Source organism: Vombatus ursinus, unplaced genomic scaffold (assembly GCF_900497805.2).
Source record: "Vombatus ursinus unplaced genomic scaffold, bare-nosed wombat genome assembly UNPS02014832.1, whole genome shotgun sequence".
NCBI lineage: Eukaryota > Metazoa > Chordata > Mammalia > Diprotodontia > Vombatidae > Vombatus > Vombatus ursinus.
This window is the reverse complement of record NW_020954610.1, coordinates 46508934-46520596: the sequence shown is the minus strand read 5'-3', so window position 1 is coordinate 46520596 and position 11663 is coordinate 46508934. Positions and strand designations below refer to the sequence as shown.

General features: G+C 41.0%; 1 pseudogene; it reads right to left on the bottom strand.

The window, feature by feature from the left end:
• Positions 1–6873: 6873 nt before the first annotated feature.
• On the bottom strand, positions 6874–8978 carry LOC114025968 (annotated as a pseudogene).
• Between the last annotated feature and the right edge of the window lie 2685 nt (positions 8979–11663).

Sequence of the window (11663 nt, the reverse complement as noted above, 5' to 3'; positions counted from 1 at the left end):
TTCAGGCAAAATAGTATGACAAACTTGAGGTATAAACTTTTTCATGGAAGTAATAATAACTAAGTTCCCCTTTGAATAAGGGAAGAGAATTCAATAGAGTGGGAGGGAGAGAGGAGAATCCATTCCAGGCTTGGGGATAATGAGCCAAGGCATAGAGACAGATCAAGGTAAGATACATTAACTAGAATGTAGAACACCCTGCCTCCCCACCCCCTCCCCCAAAAAAGATGAGAAAAGTAGATTGTAGAGGAATATGAGGATGCAGGTTGTCAAAAGCCTTGAGTGCCAGGATCAAAAATTAGCCAGCAAAGGAACGTAGAAGAGAGAGCCTCTTGTGGTTTTTGAGTTGAGGAATGGCATGATTAGAGCAGTGCAATGGGTATATAGCTTGGTCAGTGGTCTGAAGAAAGCATGGGAGGACAGAGACTGACAGTTGAATGGTCATTTAGGCAGCATTATAACTGTCTTTAGGATAGAGGTCTCCAATGTGGTCTGAATCAGATTGAAATGTAATGAAGTCAATTTGAGTCCCCCATCCCAGGGATCCTTACATGTGGTTTAATGCCCTATTTCTGTTTGAGTTCAACACCACTGGTCTAGAATAGAAGAGAAATGGGGTGGGATGTTATGGAAGTAGGGAACAGGCAATGGTTAAGAGATTCTATACAGGTAGTTCAGTCAGTTACTGAGAGAGGAGATAAGCCCAAGGTAAAGGGTGGTTGAGAGGTGGGCGTGAATATGAGCACCATGTATGTCATGTCCTATATGAGGTAGGACACCTGTGTAGAGGCACTGGAATTGGATTGATTCTAGGAAGAGGTTGAAGGAATAACAGACCTTCAGAGAAGGAAAGTATCCCAATGACCATCTAATCCAACCCATGCACAAAAGGAATCTGCACTTTTACTTTCCTTTACACAAGTAGTCATCAAGCCTCTGCTTGAAGATTTACAGTGTAGGTAGGGCATGGAACATGATATTCTGTAAGGCAAAGGAGCATGGATTACAACCAAGGATCAAACTACCCAGCAAAAATGAGCATAATCTTTCAGGGGAGGAGATGGATATTCAATGGAATAGGGGACTTCCAAACCTTTCTGATAAAAAGCCCAGAGCCCAACAGAAAATTTGATCTTCAAATACAAGACTCAAGAGAGACATAAAAATGTAAATGGGATAGCAAGATACAATATGTTGTTAATAAGGGCAAACTGCTTACAAGGGAAGATGACACTTGTAACTCTTGAGAACTGTATTGTTATTACACCATGTTAAAGGGGTATATATAAAGGGGGTGGATATAAGTTGACTTTGATGTAATGATAAAAAAAAATCTAATCAAATGGGTTAAATGGATCCAAGTAAGTGGATGAATACGATCTAAGAAAATGTATTGAGAGAAAAGGAAAGGAGGAGACAGACAAGGGTAAATTACATTACAGGAAAAGATACAAAAACCAGTTACAGCAGAGGGAAGGAAGGGAGGGAGATGAGTATTGTTTGAATCTTACTCTCATCAGGTTTGGCTCAAGAAGGGAATAACATAATCAGTTAGGTATGGAAATCTAACTTACCCTATAGGCAGTAGGAGGGAAAGGGGGAAAGAAAAGGGAGGGGGGATAGAAGGGAGAGAAGAAGCTGTAAGGGTAAAGGGGAAGAAAAGGGAAGGAGCTAATAGAAAGGAGGAAGGATTGAGGGAGGCAATGGTCAAAAGCAAAACACTAGTGAAGAGGGAAAAGGAGAAAGGAGAAAGAAAAGCTTTAAGGGGGAGTGGGGGGGGGGAAGAGGAGGGAAGGATGGAGAGAAAGACAAAGATAGTCACCATAAACTGTGAATGTGAATGGGATGAACTCTCCCATAAAATGGAAGTAGATAGCAGAATGGATTAAAAACCATAATCCTACAATATATTGTTTGCAGGAAACACATTTGAAAAAGAGCGACACACACAGGGTAAAGGTAAAAGGCTGGAGCAGAATATATTATGCTTCAGCTGAAGTAAGAAAGCAAGGGTCACAATCCTGATTTCAGACAAAGCAAAAACAAAAACAGATCTTATCAAAAGAGATTAAGTAAGGAAGCTACATCCTGATGAAAGGCACCATAGACAACGAAGTAATATCATTACAAACATATATGCAAATTCTTAGAGGAGAAGTTCAGGGAGTTACAGGAAGAAATAGACAGCAATATTATACTAGCAGGGGACCTCAACCTCCCCCTCTCTGAGCTAGATAAATCTAACCACAAAGTAAACAAGAAAGAAGTTAAGGAGGTGAATAGAATATTAGAAAAATTAGGTATGATAGACTCTGGAGAAAATTGAATGGGAGTAGAAAGGAATATACTTTTTTTCTCAATAGTACATGTCACACACACAAAAACTGACCATGTGCTAGGGCATAAAAACCTCACAATCCAAAGCAGAAAGGCAGAAATATTAAATGCATCCTTTTCAGATCATGATGCAATAAAAATTATATGTAATAAAGGGCCATGGAAAGATAGACTAAAAAATAATTGGAAACTAAATAATCTAATCCTAAAAAATGATTGTTTCTCTAATTTGTTGTTTGACCCAATCAATAACTTCATTTAAGAGAATAACTATAATGAGACAACACACCAAAACTTGGGATGCAGCAAAAGCAGTTCTTAGGGGAAGTTTTATATCTCTAAATGCTTACATAAATAAAATAGAAAAAGAGGAGATCAATGAATTGGGCATACAACTAAAAAAACTAGAAAAAGAACAAATTAAAAATTTACAGTGTAGGCTGGTGGAGAGATGCGGCAGGAGCCTATTGCCTCCAAGGCAGATCAGTCCTGTAGCCAACTCTAAAAAAGTGTCCTGCATAGGAGGATACACTGATGCTATGTCAGTAGATTAAAGCCTTGTAGAAACATGATTCTCCTTGTCTATGGCAGTCACTTTTTATTTGTCATGAGATCTAGAAATAATGTTAGAGGCCATTCATTACAATCCAGTTGGTATCAAGAAAGAACTCTGATACTTAAGGACTGTTTTTTTTTTTTTTAAAGACCAAACAAGTCAGTAGTCTATGAAAACCCTAAATATAATAGTTGGTACATATACTGCAACTGAAATTTTGTAAGGTATTTTATACATTATCTGAGGTATATACAGGCAGCTAGATGGCACAGTGAATACAGTGCCTACACTTGAGTCAAGAAGACTAAAGTTCCTGAGTACAAATCTGGCCTTAGATATTTCCTATCTGTATAACCATGGGCAAGTCACTTAGCCCTGTTTGCCTCTGTTTCTTCATTTCTAAAATGAGCTGGAAAAGAAAATGGCCAACCACTCTAGTAACTTTACCAACAAACCCCCATTTGGGTTCACAAAGGTTGAGACATGATTGAAAAATGCCTAAAAAACTTGCACATTCACAACAGTTGTAAGAGGTAAGTGCTACTATTATGCCCATTTCAGAGATGAAGGAATTAAGGAAGATTGAGGTTAAGTGACAGGCCTAAGTCAGTATCTAAACTTGGGTCTTGGTGGCGCAGTGGATAGAGCACCGGCCCTGAAGTCAGGAGGACCTGAGTTCAAATCCTGCCTCAGACCAAACACTTGTCACTTACTAGCTGTGTGACCCTGGGCAAGTCACTTAACCGCAATTGCCAAAAAAATAAACTTGGGTCTTGTGATTCCAGGATTAGGGCTTTCTGAACTGATGCCCCTAGGGGCCTAAGTAGCAAGTCTGACATAAGGCTTTCTGTCATAAGTCTCCTTTGGATTGGGAGGAACTCTGGGTTGAGATACTAGGAAAAGCTAATGTGTCAAACTCAAAGCAAAATGCCTTCTCAGAAGGCTTAGAAATTTAAAAAAAAGATAGAATGGTAGTGCCTTATCTACTTCTTTACTGTATTTGTCTTGTGGATGGTCAGAAGGAGAAAGTTAGAATGTTAGAAGGAACTAAGGTTGCTCTAGTAATCAGAACTGTTGGTTACAGAAAGTACAGCTGCTTTTGAATAACTCCCAAGTTTGTGTTCTGTGACTCTTCTCTCCCTCACCCCTACCCTCCCTTCTCATATTCACAAAGGTGGAAACCTGGTTCCAGGACTACTAAACTTTGACCTTGTTAGAATTTTGGGGTTCAAAATATCTTTTGCTGGGGGCAGCTAGGTGGCGCAGTGGATAGAGTGCCGGCCCTGGATTCAGGAGTACCTGAGTTCAAATCCGACCTCAGACACGTAACACTAGCTGTGTGACTCTGGGCAAGTCACTTAACCCCATTGCCTAACAACAACAAAAAAAAACAACAACAACAAAACCCCCAAAAACAAAAACAAAAAAAATATCCTTTGCTGCCAACTCCAGGAACACATGTCTAATAGGTCTTTAGGATACATTAGCTTGTGAACTGTTTTAGTTTGGAGAACAGATTTCTTCACCAATCTTTCACTAAAGGAAACCATTTGATCACCTCTGCTACAACCAAGTTGTGTTTGATATCTACTCCCCAGCCTCGGTTCTGGGTCAAGAAGTTTAAAAGGGTCCCTTGACTTTAAGAAGATTTCAAGATATAGAAAGGCAGGGGGAAACCTACAGCTTCTTTTAGTCTTAGTAGCCAAGACTGCTTTTGTATGTTCATTTTTTACTTCTGTGATAAGCTGAAGCCAGCTCTGTCCCAGGTAAACAGAAAGCAAACTTCAGGGTATTAAAAACAATCTTTTTCTCTGATGCTCAAACTGAGGGAGGAGTATTTCGGTTTCTTTCCTACCTAGCCTAACTTCACCTTCAATGTAATTTCCTAGATCCTATTTTTTGTTTTTCACCTTTCTCACCAATTGTTCTGTCTTTATTTTGTTGCTAATCATCATTCTGTTCAACTAAAATAATTTACTATACTTTCCTTTAAATACACTTCCATCATTATTGTAGATTTATGAACTTAGTCATTCTTTGGGTGCAGGGATCCTTAGCTTTGGTCCTGGAATTGGACCACCAGTGATGTTAGCAGAACCTGACCCTATGGAGACCATCAAATGGGAAGGTAGTGCGAGATTTCCCTGACCCTCCTTCCACCCCTTTTCTTTGTGCTAAGTTGCCTAATACTTAGGATGTTAAATTGTTAAGCTGACTTTTGACAAACTTCAGAAATGAGCTCTAATAGAAGAAACTATTAACTAGGTTAGACACTATCCACAAATTTACCTACACAACCTATATACCTACCAACCTATATACCATCTGTATACCAAGAAGTCAAATTTATTGATCATAAAGGTATATGAAATCCCAGGATGTAAAATATAGATGGGATTGATGAGGACATGTTAAAGTAAAAAAACAAAACAAAACAAAACCCCCAAAACTGCAGCCATGCGATTTTAGGACATGAGGCCAAGTTACTTTAGAGAATTAGAAAAAGCAGTCAATAAGGGACTCTCACTTGAAGTAGAACCCAGCTCCTGAGGAGATTGAATGGATTGTGTCTTTTGAGGGTCATTCTGGGAGCACAGTCAATCATTTTTCTGTCCAAGGATGTTGCTTGCCTTCTCTCTCAGTCAGACAGGGTCATGTTTAAAACGATGACCAGGCATTACAATATACTGAATACCTAATCTGTAGTTATATTTTATAATTACATTAAGATAGGAGCATCAAATCCTCCCCCCTCTTCCAACTGTATTTGTATACAATAATTAAATGGTCACCACATTTAGAAAAGTCTCCAACTTTCTGAGAATGATTTTCTTGAGAGTAGTTAAAAAAATTAGTTAAAAAAACATACAATGGAAGGGTAAATTAATGAAGTAGGTATTCCTCAGTGTGCAAGTTCTTGTCCATTCTCACTGCCAACATCCCCATATAAACTCTGAAAACAATCTCTTTGTGCCACAGTTGCGAAAAAATTTCAGATAGGATGTAACAGTCTGACTAATTACATTCAAGTTGGATGATAGCAAAATCAAATGTGTTCTAGTTGAAAGTATAATGATTACCAATTATAGGAAAATTCTCCCCTAGTCTTAGACAAAAAAGTTATGATATCTTCAACTTTCTTCCCCTAGGCATAAAATTAATTCTGTTCTTAGGAAGACAAGATCCAAAGGAAGATATGGAAATCAGGGATGCTCTACTGGTCACTTCTCAACAGAGATCACAAGAAGAAACTTTCTGGACCGAATACCAAAAACCCCTCTTCATTATCTCAGTGGGAGGAATGATGTTTTTAATTGGATTCTTTATTTCAATATTTGTTGCCACTGGGTACATTCCTAATGAGTTCATGTTGGGAATACCTTGTGTTTGTTTTGGTCTCTCTTCTATAGCTATTGGAAATATGCTGATGATTCTCATAGAGGAAATGAAGTCATTGCAACCTTTAAGTGTTGCTGGGCAAAGTACAACCCAAGGCATTATCATGATGCATTACATAACCCAAGCTACTATCACAATCCAGAATACAACCCAAGATTCTACTGAGGTGTAAACTTCATAATCATCTAAATATACAGAAACTTCCCTGTGGCTAAGTTTCCAGGAACTTCCAACATTGTACAGAATCTGAATCAAACCAAAGGTCTTTCTCCTGCTCTCCCAGGGAGTGGGGCTAGTTGGTCACTTAGAAAACCAAGGCTTGAGAGAATATAAAACATGAAGAAGATTCCTGCTGATGCCTAGGCTGGGGCAACAGATGGGGACCATACTACAGAAGGTGCTGCCCTGAGGAGGGGGGAGGTGGGGAACCAGAGTTGAGGAGAGGGTGGGAGCCCCAATAGATATTACATGAAGTTTATGCCCACCAATCCCTCCAAACCCAAGTGTCCACACGGGTTCATAGCCATGGTTGGGCTGCAGCTCAGTCAGAGTTTGCTCTGCTTTGTGGCTTTGTGTGGAGTTTAAAACCTGAGGATAAACCTTGGGCCAGCCCCAGATGCTCCCTCATTCCTGGTGGTGAGATGGAAGCAGGTATCTTTGAGATCATCTTTCCTTAGTTTTTTGTGATCAAGTCTTTCCTCTACAAAGTGGGGTGGGAGGCTAGAGAGGGAGTTGGTGCTGACGCTCTTCTTAACCCTCAGTTGGCTACATGGGAAGCAGGGAAAGGAGAAAGGGAAGAGGGGTTTCTCAGAAGTACTCCTATTTCAAGCCATCTTCTGCATTGCTCCTCCAGCCAGGAAGTACAACAAGAACTTATGGAAATGGTCTGTAAAACTCACTTTCATGATTGCTGGAATGTCATTGTGACCTGATTATATCTTCTCACTAGGAGTTCCCAGGTCCTTACAAACTTTGCTGATCTGGTCAATCTCTGGTTTCCCTGGAAACAGGGGCTTCTAAGTTATCAGATCTGCAAATATACAGCCCACTAACCACATGTCTATTGCAGAGGAATGTTCCTTAGCTCCTAGTAACAGTTCTGGAGCCTGGTACCACAAGGTCACCACCATCAGCATGTATGCTTTTAATGGGAAGCTATGTTCTCTGGCCAACCCCAAGTCACCAACTTTTAAAATGCCCACTGAGGAGCAGGTTGGGGGTCTTCAGGTCCTGGTGAAGGGTCCAATTATCATGAAGATGCTTCACCCTTCACAGGAGTTGGACCATCGGTGTCTTCACTTCCCCTGGCAGGAAGGGTTGCTTCATTGCCTCCATAAGGCCCCTGAGGTCATGCTCCACATAATTCATCATGATGGACACCTTCTCCATGTTGCTGCCCAACAGGATCTCCCACACAGTGACAATTTTTGGGTGCTGAGCTTTCAGGGTGCTATTGACTTCCCAGAGGGAGATAATCAGGAATCTTCTTTCTCCTTTTCCATTTTCAACCATTTCAGAGACACAGTTTCATCAGTCTTTATATCCTTTGGTTTGTATTCCACAGCATATGTGCCTTCTTCCTTCCTGTTCAGACTCTCCTGCTACAGCTCAATGGCAGATAAGGCTGGAGAGTTGGGATGTAATCTCCTTCCCCCATGGTATTGGATGCAGCATCCCCTCTGCCATTTCTTCTCTCTCTCTCCCAAATCTCAATCAAACTTGACTCTGCATCAGCTAACAATTGACTTCCCTTCTCTTGCTCTTCTCTTCACTCATTTCTTCTTCACTCACTTCTTCAGCAGACTGATGAGATACTCCCTCAGAATTGCTGCCTGTCTCCTCCTCTTCTTCTTTCTCCTCTGATCCCTCACTGCTGCTGCTGAGGACTCAGTTGAGCTGGTCGTCTTCTCGCTGTTGCTGATTTCTTGTGAGTCAGAAAGGGGATCCTCTCTTCCAGCTTCTCTCTTTGATTGGTTTCTTGCCATGCCCTTGCTCAGATCCCTGGTTGCTGGATCTAATGTCTGTGACTTCCTTTTACTTTGACTCCATAATCTTCTCACACTTTTCTGTGATAAGCAGAAACTTCTCTTCTGGCCTTTTGCTCTCTGTGCCTCTTAGAGTCTCTCCCATTCCTTCTGTTCCCTTCTTCCTCCTTCTGCTCCTTCATCTTTCCTTCTGGTTCTCACTTTAGCTCCAGATGTTCAAGATGATCCCTCTTTCTCCTGGAATGTTCTCTAGCCATCTCCTCCTTTTCTGCCTTTCCCATTTCCACCACGCTTTATCCTGCTCCTCCTGATGCCTTTTTCACAGCTCGTGTTCTCACTCCTTCTTTCACCCTGCCATGCTTCATTGGGCCCAATGACTCTGGTACCTACCCTTCTCTTTCCTTTTATCATCCTTCCTGTGATGAGCTTTTTTCCTTATGTGACATTAGCTGGGGTGGTTTGATGGTCAGGGTGTCACCTTCTTCACCTCTATCTTCCATAGAATCTGCCTTCCTATCAGGTGAATTCCTGATCATTATCTCCATGGGGTGATCTCTCAGCTTCCCTTCTTCAAGGAAATCCCCATCACCAGAATTTTATTGTGTTTTACCTCTGCCTTCTCTTCTTGTTTTTTCCCTCCCCATCTTTTCCTGAAGCATTTCATCTAAAGTTTTTTTCACTTTCCAAGAACCCTTTTCATCACCTATTTGAGTTAAGACACACACTGCATCTACTACCACCACAGCTGCTGCCCACCCACCCAGAGACTGAGGAGAAGCAGCACTGAGTACAGGAGAGGTGTGTCACTTCCCACTTGGCATGACCTGGTGATGTCACATTTGAGCTTTCCATCTAAGTTTTTAAAAACTTTCTCTCATATGAAATCTTGAACATTAAAATTGTCCATTTTTAATAAATATTTCAGTCTTTATCATCTGTGGTGTTTTCCTTCTACCTTAACATGTTTTCCTTAAATTCTACATTTTTGGGTGTGAGGAAGAACTTCTTAGAGCTTGAATGTCTGTCTAAGCTTTAAGATTTCTGCTCCTCTTGTAGTCAGACACCGGAGCATTTGTGCAATTGTTACACAATGGGCAGCATAGAGATGAATTCGGGTTTCGTGGGTGGGGTACTTTGTACCTAGGGCTAGGAAGAATTTCATAAGTCAGACACTAATTCAGCCTCCTTAAGCAACTATCTTAAGTCCTTACCTAGTCTTTCCTTAGAAAGACTTAGAAACTTAGATCTGTCCCTGTCAAACTTCCACCCACTTCTCTTCTTTGTGCTTTCCAGGCCCGTGCTGAAAAATTTAATCCTCTTTTGTAGTGGTAATCTTAAGGGAAAGTGCCATCTCAGTGAGGCAAAATGAGGTCTCAGTAAAATAACTGAAGCAACCTGTTGACTCACTGGATAATGGTGAGCCTGGAGTACGGAAGACCTGAGTTCAAATGCAGCCTCAGACTCCTAGCACCTTTGTGTCTACAGAACTTCTGCCTGTATCAGTTTCCTTGTACTTCAGTGGAAATAACAATAGCACTTCCCAGGATTATGGTGAGGATAAAACGTGAATGTAGATCTTATAATTGCTACCTCATACTATTGTTAATTTGCAATTTAACAAACATTTATCAAGTGCCTACTATATGTCACTGAACTAAGTAATGGGGATAAAAATACAAGCAACAAGAAAGAAAGAACCTGACCTGGAGAAGGTTACATTCAAATAGGGAAAGATAGCACAAAGGGGAGCTAAAAAGTGTGAAAGGGATATTGAGTAGAACTGTGCCACTTACTCGGAGGCATAGTTTTGATATCTGACAGCCAGAAATCCCTATTCCAGGAGAGAAAGGAAATAAAATAATTAATAGAAAATTCTATTAGGAAAAAAAATTAGAGTCAGAATTTCAGGTTTGTCTCCAACAGCTAGGCCACTGCTTTCTGGAAAAAGAGCCCTGATTTGTTTGTGGTGATTCCAACAGGAAGCATAGATACTACCATGTCCCACGTGCCACTCAAAGACTTCTTCTGGCACTCACCCAGGCCAATCAAGCACCTGGTAGCTTGCTGTAATAATAACACCACCACCCTCCTAGAGAATACAGTTTGTAGGTGCCCTCCATTCTGACTAACCCCCAACTCCTGTGCCAGATTCTCCTGCCTCCTGCCCTGGCTCCCAAACTCCCTATGTCATACCCCTTCCTCTGCTTGTCCCTTGTGAATCTGGTTTCTGTGACCTCCCAGGATACAACACTACCTCCTGCCACAACGTTAAGACTTAAGCAAGGAAGTGCAACAGTACAATCACCTGCCTCCCTTAACAGACTCCTCTTCATCTTTTGCTATGCCTCCTATACTCATTTCTCAAGGAGTCACATATTGCCAGCGCTTTTACTCTCCTCATCCCCTTGATACAGAATCCCTGGCTACCAATGAACAAACCCCACTCCCAAGCCTAGTTGTCCTCTCTCTTATTCCAGTCCACTTCAGCTCTCCCACACAAGGTTCCACTTCAGATTTGCCTGCCCCTTTCACCATGCCCTCTGGAATGCCTGTTCCATAAAGAACACATTTCCTCACATCTTAAACCTCTGTTATTTTTTGTTCCTTCCATTTTTTTTTTGATACTCACATTGCTTCCCTAGGTACCCTTTCCAGTACTTCATTTATTTTCTCTATACACCCTATTCTCCAATCTGTGATGGAGGTGGAAGAGTCAGAATACTCCTTGTTCCCCCTTGCTAAATTTAGACTCTGCTTTTACTTCTCCTTCAGAGCCATGACATCCAAATTTATCACCAAGTCAGCCTCCTAGTGGTCATTATCTACTGACCCCCAGGGCTTTCTCCCTCCTTCTTCAATGAGGTCAATGTCTGGCTCATGGTCTTTCTACCTTAATTCCTTTAGACTAGGGGACTTCCACATAGATACTCATATTCCCTTGAACACCCTAACTTCTTAATTCCTCAATCTATTCAATACCCATGATCAACTCTTCCACTCCTTTTTATCTATACACAGCAATGAGCCTACTCTTAATCTTGCCAGCACTCACAAATATTCCGCTTTGATGTTCACAAATTCTAAAATGTATTTCTCTTAACCATTCAATAAACATGTATGAAGTGCCTGCTATGTTTCAGGCACCGTGATAAGTGTTGAAGATTCTAGAAGAGGCAAAAGAAAGTCCCTGACCTCAAGGAATTCAGAACATGATAGGGGAGACAACCATCAAACAAATATATGCAAATAAGCTCTGGACAGCATAAATAGGAAATAATTGAGAGATGAGGTCACTAAAATTAAGAAGGGTTGGGAAAGGCTTCCTGTAGAAGATGGGAGTTTAGTTGGAACTTAGAAAGCCAGGGAAGTCAGGAGGTGCAGAGGAG